This window comes from Tachyglossus aculeatus, chromosome 2 (assembly GCF_015852505.1).
Source record: "Tachyglossus aculeatus isolate mTacAcu1 chromosome 2, mTacAcu1.pri, whole genome shotgun sequence".
Taxonomy (NCBI): domain Eukaryota; kingdom Metazoa; phylum Chordata; class Mammalia; order Monotremata; family Tachyglossidae; genus Tachyglossus; species Tachyglossus aculeatus.
In genome coordinates this window covers 9,618,541-9,627,380 of record NC_052067.1, presented here as the reverse complement: position 1 = coordinate 9,627,380, position 8,840 = coordinate 9,618,541, and the positions used below count along the sequence as shown (strand labels likewise).

At 42.3% G+C, this 8,840-nt stretch overlaps 1 non-coding gene across 1 annotated transcript; it reads left to right on the top strand.

Moving 5' to 3' along the window:
- Nucleotides 1–8,295: 8,295 nt before the first annotated feature.
- LOC119924628 lies at nucleotides 8,296–8,433 on the top strand. The gene has a single exon (XR_005449331.1). It is a non-coding gene; the product is annotated as a small nucleolar RNA SNORA7 (small nucleolar RNA).
- Nucleotides 8,434–8,840: the final 407 nt, after the last annotated feature.

Sequence of the window (8,840 nt, the reverse complement as noted above, 5' to 3'; positions counted from 1 at the left end):
CCAAGTCATTTAACTTCTCTGTGCCTCAGTTTCCTCATTTATAAAATAGGGGTTCTCAGGAACCTCATGTGGGACAGGGATTGATTGACCTGATTATATTCTATTTATCCCAGAGTTTAGTATGGTGTTTGATACAAAGTCAATGCTTAGCAAATATAGAGAAGCGGTGTGGCTCAATGGAAAGAGAGGGAGAGGTCGTGGGTTCTAATCCCGACTCCGCCACTTGTCCGCTGTGTGACTTTGGGCAAGTCACTTCACTTCTCTGTGCCTCAGTTCCCTCATTAGTAAATTGGGAATTAAGACTGTGAGCCCTACATGGGACAACTTAATTACCTTGTATACCCCCCAGCGATTAGAACAGTGATTGGCACATAGTAAGCACTTAACAAATACCATCATCATCATCATCGATAATGATAATAATAATAATAATAATTCTGTCTGGACACAGGGAAAGTGACCAGTTTCAGAAAACTTAAACACATCCAGTGAGGGGCAGCTCCACTGTCACAAACCACCTCATGCACCTGCCATTCCTTCTAAATGAACAGCTTGTATTTTAATTAATTCATTCATTTATTCAATCGTATTTATTGAGCACTTACTGTGTGCAGAGCACTGTATTTTCCAGAATACAACTTGGCACGAGTGGAAGATGTGGTTCATGGTGAAGGGAATTTAGGAAACTGAATTCGTTGGCACTTGTACCTCTATTCATGAAATAAATTGGAAATAAACAGAAAGAGAGACATGAAGAACAAAAGCGAGGCTATACTGGGTTAAAACAAGAGTCCAACCAGCCTAGTGTCCTGTTACCAAAAATAGCAACAAAGGATATTGGGAGAAACAAGTGAAGGCTTAAAGCAGATGAAAGGTATTTACGGAGAAAGAACAGAAGAACATGGGTTCAACCGGGAATCATTAAAGTTTTCATGTTCATTTCTATGAATATGTCAGAATAAAATAGCTGAATGAATAATTGACTATGTAATTGAATTTATATGTATGTATACACATACATATATTTGGATCAAGGGAATAAAATTGATAAATTCTCCCCCACTAAATTGTAAACTCCTTGAGGGCAGGGATCCTGTCTCCTTACTCTATTATTCTCTCCCAATCACTTAGTAGAATGTTCTGAGCATATTAAATGGACAGGGAATATTCATTCAATTGTATTTATTGAACACTTACTGTGTGCAGAGCACTGTATCAAGCACTTGGAGAAGTACAATTCAGCAACAAATAGAGACAATCCTTACCCAACCATGGGGAACGTGTCACTTTATTTTGTATGTCACAAGCACATAGTAAACTGCACTCAAACCCAAACCCAGAGCTAGAATCTTTCTGGACCAAAAAAAAAAAAGACTATGCAGAGCTAATATTGACTTTCTACTTAGCATTTGGACTCTAATCACGGCTATATTCACCTTTATAAAAGATCCCTCCAGCAACCACTTCTACAATCAGAGACATCTGTATTTTAAAGAGGTTCATAAAATTATCAATTCTAGTTCTCATTTAACCAGATTTGTATGATAATAACACAACGAGCCTCCGCAGTTTGGATAACAGAATTAGAGCCTAATGAGATCTATTCTGTGATGCAAATGGAAAGTGTTTTACTCTGTTCCTGTTTTCTTTTAAATTTTTCTACTCTTATTGGAATTACTCCTTTAAGAATGCATTCTTCTCTTTTCACATTGCCACCTGGAAAGAAGATATATGTATAAATGTATAAAGCTTATATATATATATATATATATATATATGTATATGTGGCGTATATATACATATGCCAAAGCCATATGCATTTTTATATTTATGTGTGTATATGAATCAATGTAATGTGTGTATATATTATACACTGGATCAATCAAAATGGTTATTTTTCAAGAAGTAAATAATATGCACTATAAATAACTTGGTAAAGGCATGTTTAAATCTTAAAATCTAATTGGCCTATGCTACCCTATTTTACACATCTGTCTGGTTCCTTTCTGGTAGCCTTTACTTTAACATTGTAGTTTAGTTAAATGTTTCCCAACCGAAAGATCATTTGATCATGGTTTCACCTACCCTGCATCTGTCAGCTCTTCCACTTACGCTGCTGTTTGCAACGTGTTGAATCGATAATAGATGATACAGATCATGTGTACTTGTTACTGAGAGGAAGACAGCTGCTTTTGACTGTGGGAAATCAGGTCAAAAAGAAACTCTGTTGAAAAACTCTCAGAAATTATTTGTAAGCTGGATGCACCAATCTCCCTCCTTCTTCCTTACCTTTGTTGTGACCATGTATGTAGCTGGAAACTTCTCTAATATTGTTCCTCAGCATCAGAGCTCTTCTGAAATCCCACCTCTTATATGGAAGCCTTCCCTGATTCAGTTCATTCATTCATTCAATTGTATTTATTGAGCGCTTACTGTGTGCAGAGCACTGTACTAAGCGCTTGGGAAGCACAAGTTGGGAACATATAGAGACGGTCCCTACCCAACAGTGGGCTCACAGTCTAGAAGACGGTGGGCTAGTTGTCTTTGTTCCAGAGTATATCTGCCAACTACCAGAGAAGCAGCATGGCTCAGTGGAAAGAGCCGGGCTTGGGAGTCAGAGGTCATGGGTTCTAATTCTGACTCCACTTCTCAGCTGTGTGACTTTGGGCAAGTCACTTCACTTCTCTGGGCCTCAGTTCCCTCATCTGTAAAATGGGGATTAAGACTGTGAGCCCCAAGTGGGACAACATTGATTACCTTGTATCCAGCCCCCAGTGCTTAGAACAGTTTTTGGCACATAGTAAGTGCTTAACAAGTATTATTATTATTATTATTATTATCACTTATTATTATTAATAATAATAATAATACTTGTTAAGCACTTACTATGTACCAAGCACTGTTCTAAGTTCATTCATTCAATCATATTTATTGAGTGCTTACTGTGTGTGCAGAGCACTGTACTAAGTGCTTGGGAAGTACAAGTTGGCAACATATAGAGACGGTCCCTACCCAACAGTGGGCTCACAGTCTAGAAGACTTGTTCTTCACAAGTGCTTAGTACAGTGCTCTGCACACAGTAAGCGCTCAATAAATATGATTGAATGAATGAATGAATGCTCAAGGGGTCAGGGAATTTACGAGGGATCAGAAAGTGGACCTGAGATAAAAGATCAAGTAACAGGAGCTGGTGGCCTCAGGGGGCCCATTCTGTCAGTCTGATGCTATCGGGTGGTAGAATATAAAATTCCCTCCAATGCGTCCACCTGGCAGTCACCATCTAGCCATCTGGGTCAGGTCAGATCTTCATTCATTCATTCAATCATATTTATTGAGTGCCTACTGCATACAGAGCATGGTATTAAACACTTGGGAAAGAACAATTCAACAATAAACAGTCACATTCTCTGCCCACAACGAGCTTACGGCGGAGAGGACGAGTTTACATTATTGAGAACTTACCGCGTGCACAGCACTGGACTAAGTACTTGGGAAAGTACAATGTGCCAATAAACAGACACATTTCCTGCCCACAGTGAACTTACAGTTTGGAGGAGATCAGTTGGTCCAATATGACTTGATTTAGTGTACGGTGAAGGAAGACTGGGGAACAAAATCTGTCTGATACCAGAGAGTCTGGAAACAAGTTCCATGGGGAAAGCCTTTTTCCAGAGTGAATTTCTCTTCACTCTGGGATATTTCACTGAAGTCAATATTAACTTGGAACTCAGTGTCTCCTCTGATGATGACCTAATATCATTTGCCATCCTGGAAAATTATAAAGGTAACTGTTAACATTGTTGACACTAACGGGCCTTGACGCTAACAGGCCTTGTGGGAATTGTTTGTCTACCAGCTATTCCTGAAAATAACTCTAGTACAAGAAAGTCCATTGTGAGTATTGCTGCAAATGATATCATTCCTGACTGGTTAAAAACCAACCTATCTAAGCCCTTTAAGGGACTTGATTTTCTTATGGTATTTACTAAGCGCATGTACCAGGCACAAAACTAAGTAGATCCAAGCTAATCAGGTTGGACAGTCTCTTTCTCACATGGGGTTCATAGTCTTAATCCCCATTTTTCAGAGGAGGTAATTGAGGCACAGAAAAGTGAAGAAGTGACTTGTCCAAGGTCCTACAGCAAGGAAGTGATGGAGCTGGGATTAGCATCCAGGTCCTTCTGATTCTCAGGCCCATGCTCTATCCCACCAGGACATACTGCTTCTCTTGATGAGATTCATTCATTCAGTCAGTCATTCATTCAATCATATTTATTGAGTGCTTACTGTGTGCAGAGCACTGTACTAAGGGCTTGGGAAGTGCAAGTTGGCAACATATAGAGATGGTCCCTACCCAACAGTGGGCTCACAGTCTAGAAGGGGGAGACAGAGAACAAAACAAAACATATTAACAAAATAAAATAAATAGAATAAATATGTACAAATAAAATAGAGTAATAAATACGTACAAACATATATACATATGTATATACATATACATTCGTTCAGTCATTCATTCAATCATATTTATTGAGTGCTTACTGTGTGCAAAGTACTATGCTAACTGCTTGGGAGAGTACAATATAACAAGAAACAGACCCATTCCCTACCCACAACAAGCTTACAGTCTAGAAGGGGAGACAGACATTAATGTAAATAAAAAAGAAATGAAGAAATAAATAAATAAGTGAGAAATAAAGGTCTCCAGTTCAATTAGATCGGCAGCGCATTCCATGATGAAAGCCCATAAAATTTGACAAAAGTGTAGAGCCCTCTATTCCCAAGATAGCTCATGAGAGCAAACAACATTCTCCCAGAAAGTGTCAAGAGAGTTACAAGTTTCCTCCCCTCATCTGCAGGGTACTCCACTTGTGCTCCATTAACGTGAAAGCTCCTTTAGAGCAGGGAAACACTTAGGACAGTACATCGTACCCAAATAGCTCTCAATCAATACCATTGTTTCTTCTGTGATGAAAGAGTCTCCTGGCTGCTTTATTCTCAGGAGCTCCACCCAACTCATGATACCTGGTGATAGATTGTGATCAATCAATCACAGCTGTTGAGCACTTAATGTATTAGAGCACAGTTCTAAGCACTTGAGAGAGTAGAACAGTTGGTAGGCTTGTCCCCTGCCCACAAGGAGCTTACAGTTTAGAGGGGGTGAGAGGGACAGGGACTGTGTCCAACTTGATAAATTTGGATCGATCCCAGCATGTAGACCAGTGCTTTATATTAATAATAATAATAATAATAATAATAATAATGGTATTTGTTAAGCGCTTACTTTGTTCCGAGCACTGTTCTAAGCGCTGGGGTAGATACAAGGTAATCAGGTTGTCCCACATGGGGCTCACAGTCTTAATCCCCATTTTACAGATGAGGTAACTGAGGCGCAGAGAAGTGAAGTTACTGGCCTGAAGTCACACAGCTGACAAGTGGCAGAGCCAGGATTAGAACCCACAGCCTCTGACTCCCAAGCCTGGGCTCTTTCCACTGAACCACACCACTTCTCTATGCTTTATACATAATAAGTGCTTAACATGTACCATTAAAAGAAAACACATTAAAATGAATTACGGCTACAAAATTGTCGTGTGTGTGTGTGTGTGTGTGTGTGTGTGTGTGAGAGAGAGAGATAAGAATGGCCTTCTGGATAGAGCACGGGCTTGGGTGTCAGAAGGATCTGGGTTCTAATTCCAGCTCCACCACTTGTCTGCTGTGTGACTTCGGGCCAGTTACTTCACTTCTCTGTGCCTCAGTTACCTCATCTGTAAAATGGGGATTAAGACTGTGAGCCCCATGTGGGACAGGGACTGTGTCCAACACGATTAGCCTGTATCTACCCCAGCGCTGAGAACAGTGCTTGACACATAGTAACCGCTTAACAAATACCATCATTATTATCATTATGGTTATTACTATCATGTATTTTATGGAGCTGGGAGTGGGGTGAAGAATACAAGTGCTAGGGTGACATGGAAGTAAGGGAAACGGGGTCTTAGCTGGGGAAGGCTTCTTGAAGAGAATACAATTTTAATAAGGCTCTGAGGGTGGGGAGAGTGATCGTCTGTTGGATATGAAGCGGGAGGGAGTTTCAAACCAGGGGAAGGACCTGGGAAAGGGGTCGGCATGAGAAGGCCAAGAACGAGGTACAGTGATTAAGCTGGTGTCCAGGAGATGAGTCTGGGTTGTACGAGGAAATTAGCGAAACAACGGAGGAGAGGGCAGACTGACAACATTTTAAGGCTGATGCTAAGGAATTTCTGTTTGATGCCAAGATGGTTACAAGGAAGGTCAATCATGGGCATTCTAGCTCTCTGTGAAACTGTATGCACCTTGAGGGCAGGAATCCTATCTACCAGCTTTACTGTACTGTTCTCCAACAAGCACTTAGTACAGCCCTGCACACAGAAAGTGCTCAGTAAGCAAACATCGATTGATGGATCGGAATCATAGTTCTTTAAAAAGCCTTTTTCTGATTCCGTAGGATGCCATCACCTTTTATTTCTTCTACTTTCTGCCTGTCCCAGTTGTCTAGTTCCAAGGATTGCCCTTAGTCTTCTGGGTAGCATTACAGTACCAAGTTTGGTTTCCAGCTGTGTGCTCTCAAATAGCCACTTTCCAAACATCTCAACTACAAAACACGGCTAAACAAAACATTCCTCTACGAGTGCTGCCAGACTCTGAATCATGTAATGTCCATAAGTTCAAAACACAGGACTGGGATCCTGGAACATTTTAATGTCAAAGGGGCAGAAAATTGCCCTTCCCCTCTCCTCTGCCAGGCTGGGTAGCCCTCCATTTCCTTGAGTACAGGTTTGGCCAGTCCAACTCCCTCTGCTTCGGTGTTTTCCTACCCTCGTTACAGTGTTATTGGGACAAAACAAATGTGAGGAAATGAGGCCGTCAGAGGTCGGCGGGGCTGGAAGATTTCAAACTCTGGTCTCAGCATTTTATGCGGGGAAATTAAAATTGCCCAGGGGGCAGTTGGCTAGTTCTCCTTTTAGTCCCAACCGATGAGAGCAAATTTGCCAGCTGCATTTGAAGGGGAACGTTTAGCTGGTTGCCGGGGCAGGAGGCCAAGAGATTTTTGCCTGCGAGGATTCCAGTCAAGCCCAGAAACTCTTAAAACATCAGGCAGATTCCTTTTGTGATCTGGCCTAGCTAGTCCGCTCAAAAAAAACCAAAAACCCACCCACTTAGAAGTGGGGGTCACACCTGCCAGGCAGCACTTAAAAATCCTTGGAAAATCACCACTGGCTGAAGCAGATGTGCTGAAACCTGCAGTGGCTTTGCAGGGAAGTTAGAGGCTCCACTCTTTTCTATTCTCCTCCCACAAGTCCCTCACTCTGTTCTCTTTCTCCCTTCCCATGAGCACATTGCTCTGTTTTCTCTCTCCCCTCCCAGTGCTCTGTTTTCTCCTTCTTCTCTCATATGCTCATCTCTCTACTGAGAGATGCTCTACTGCTCATCTCTCTACTGGCCCTACTGAGAGCTCACCTCCTCCAGGAGGCCTTCCCAGACTGAGCCCCTTCCTTCCTCTCCCCCTCGTCCCCCTCTACATCCCCCCATCTTACCTCCTTCCCTTCCCCACAGCACCTGTATATCTGTATGTATGTTTGTACATTTTTATTACTCTATTTATTTTACTTGTACATATCTACTCTATTTTATTTTGTTACTATGTTTGGTTTTGTTCTCTGTCTCCCCCTTTTAGACTGTGAGCCCACTGTTGAGCAGGGACTGTCTCTATATGTTGCCAACTGGTACTTCCCAAGCATGTAGTACAGTGCTCTGCACACAGTAAGCACTCAATAAATACGATTGATGATGATGATGATGATCTCTCTATTTCCCATCTCTCCCTCCCCACCCACTTCTCTCTAGCCAGCTCTGGCCCCTCTCCCACCTGTTCTTTAATTTTTTTTTGATGGTACTTATTAAGGTCTTAGGATGTCCCAAGCACTGTATTGCGCTCTAGATACAAGATAATCAGGGTGGGCACAACTGGGAAGCTATGTTTCCTAGTGGAAAGAGCATGGGTTATGTTGTACCCTCCCAAGTGCTTAGTACAGTGCTCTGCGCACAGTAAGTGCCCAATAAATGATTGAATGACTTAGAGGATCTGGTGTCTAAACCTGGCTCTGTCACAAATCTGCTGTGTGACCTTGGGCAGTCACCTCACTTCTCTGTGCCTCAGTTACCTCATCCGTAATTTGGGGATTAAGATGGTGTGCCCCATGTGGGAAAGGAGCGGTGTCCACCCTGATTAGCTTGTATCTACCCCAGTGATTTCCCCTTTCAGGAGCATAACTGGAGAGTTTCCAGTCTTTTACCAGTCTCAGCTACGGGAGGGAGAGTCAAGCAGAGGCCTGTCCATTCCATTCCTAGCTTGGGCAGTGGCTAGTGAGTGGAAGGCAATCTGCTACAAGTCAAAACTCACCCATGCTGGGCAGCAGCAGCATGGGAGAGAGTTGAGGGCGGAGACTCACTTTTACTGAGCGGAAGGCAGCAGTGGTAAACCGCTTCTGGATTTTGACCAAGAAAACTCTATGGCTACACTACCAAAACGGTTACAGATGGACAGCGGTGCGTTCTGGGAGAGATGTGTCCGTGGTGTCATTATGGGTCAGAAACGACTCGACGGCGCAAGACGAGACCCCAGTGCTTAGTATAATACCCGGCACGTAGTAAGCGTTTAACAAATATTGAAAAAAAAAGACAAAGTTTCTGTCCCACATCGGGTGCTCAGGCTAAGGGGGTGAAGGAGGACTTAATCCCCATTTTACAGATGAGGTGACTGAGGCACAGAGAAGCTAAATGATTTACCCAAGGTCACA